Consider the following 2138-nt stretch of genomic DNA (forward strand, 5'->3'; position numbering starts at 1 on the left):
CTCAGGTTTTCCTATGTGTATGTGGGAGTAGCTCTGTAGATGTGTTTATTATGATGCTGTACCTTCTTGAATATTTCAGATGTTTCTTTGCTGCTGAAAAAATGTTGATTATTAACCTGCCAGTGAAAAAGGGAAGTGGCCATCTTTGTACAACACACTGCTGTTTTGCTGTAACCGCGCAATGTTTTATGATCTTGAGTATTTTATAGAAAAGTAGAAGTATGTATCAATAATATGAAAGCAATAGCTAAATCATAATGAAGAATAACATGATCAGTGAATATTGTGGAAAATCTTTAGATTCACTCTGGGTGGATTTTGTACTGTATTTATTACTAATGATGATGCAAAAAGTTGCATAGCTTAACCCAAACTGTTCTGTCTCTTTTTTATTTATTGTCTTGTATATGATCTTTTTGTATGTGTTTTTCAAATAAACTGCCTAAAATGCTGAGAACTAATCAAGTTGTGTTATTTGGCATCCTGTTATAATAATTTCCTTAAAAAATACTCAATAGTAAAACTGTTTGAATTGCATATACTGGCCAAAATGAGTTTAAAGTTGTATTGTAGTTGTACTAGTAATCAAGTTAAGAGGCATTGCAGTACAGAAATGCCAATTATATGCTTGAGATAATTTAGAAACAGTATCAATGTCCTGCTCAGTACATACAGTATCTTGGTCACAATTCTTTTAAAAACTAATTTAAGGGATACTTAAAAATGTTTGTTAAAAAGAGTATTGCCAATCTATCATTGTGTAACCTCAAAAATCTGTGGGCTATAATTTGAATTTGTGAACTGTAATGTCATTATTTTGCTTACTGTGTTCCAAACAAAGCCATTACATTTACGACAGTCAACATCTACATTTTATTTATATCAATCCTTAATAGGCTGACAATTTCAACCTGAAACAATTTGTAAATTTGCAAAGTAACAATATAAAATAAAAATATTCTTTGTCACAACTTCAAAACAGTTGTAAAGACTCTTCAGGGTGAATACTGGTCTCATTTACTGGTTTACCAAGTATGACAATATTAAAGTAACCTAACTTGAGCACATCCCCTTACTTTTGGATTACCTCAATACCAAATATGCAAACAAAGTCAAAAGAAATATCAATATGATGACTTTTATTTAAACTTAATACACGTTTGTGTATTCTGTAAGACAACAGAACAATGGGAAAACCAAGATTTTTAGCATAAAAAAATGTGTCCTCTGTTCAGTGTATTTTTAAAATACTACTTTTCATGAAGCAAATTCAGGCAGTAGCCTATAGACCTGCAATGAAAATGCACAACACATGATAACATTGGTTTCCTTCGAGACCAGAGTGTTGTGTGAGACTTGTCAAGTGTAGTGTGTGCATGTGCATGGTAGTAAGCTATTTTGTTTTCTTAGCAAAGGGCTTTTATTATGAAAGGTCAGAACGGAAAGGTAGAGCTGTAATGCGCTGCCAGTGACAATGTGTCACCTTGGTTCGGACTACAAAGCCTCCGTATTATTATTTCATTACCTTCATAAGTATATGTCACTTATAACACTCGGCTAGAGTAGTATATCGTCCTTTATTTTAAAATGTGTTTTAAAACTGTAATCCTGCTAATAATCCCCATTTTTACTAAATGTATCGGTAATCTGATTACATCTAGAATGCAAAAAGCTTTCCCTCTCTGTTGCACGGTAATTTGCATGTGCATAACAGTCAATAGGAATGCTCTCCCTCTCTGAAATGACCTGTGATTGGCAAAAGTCTTCCGTCACAGCTAGTCTATCTAAAGCCTGAAAACAAAGCCAAGAGGAAACGCAGAAGTCTAGTTTTCTCTCAGACCACTTGAATTACAATATTTTGAAAGATTACAATGCCAAAAATATATTGCTTACCACAGCTTTAACAGAATACAGTTATCTTTTTTTGTATCCTAATTACATAATGCCGTTCCATGTATTCCGTTACTCCCCAAGCCTGCGTATAACTACAATTCCAGTCAAATGTAATCCAGCCAGTTCTTTTCAATTTCTGCATTCAAGAGAGCAGGACGGCTGGTCTTGTTTTCTTGGGCACAGGAATGATGGTGGACTTCTTGAAGCATGTGGGTATGACAGACTCTTATCTGCTTTGGGCAATA

Source organism: Sander lucioperca, chromosome 2, assembly GCF_008315115.2.
Source record: "Sander lucioperca isolate FBNREF2018 chromosome 2, SLUC_FBN_1.2, whole genome shotgun sequence".
Lineage (NCBI taxonomy): Eukaryota > Metazoa > Chordata > Actinopteri > Perciformes > Percidae > Sander > Sander lucioperca.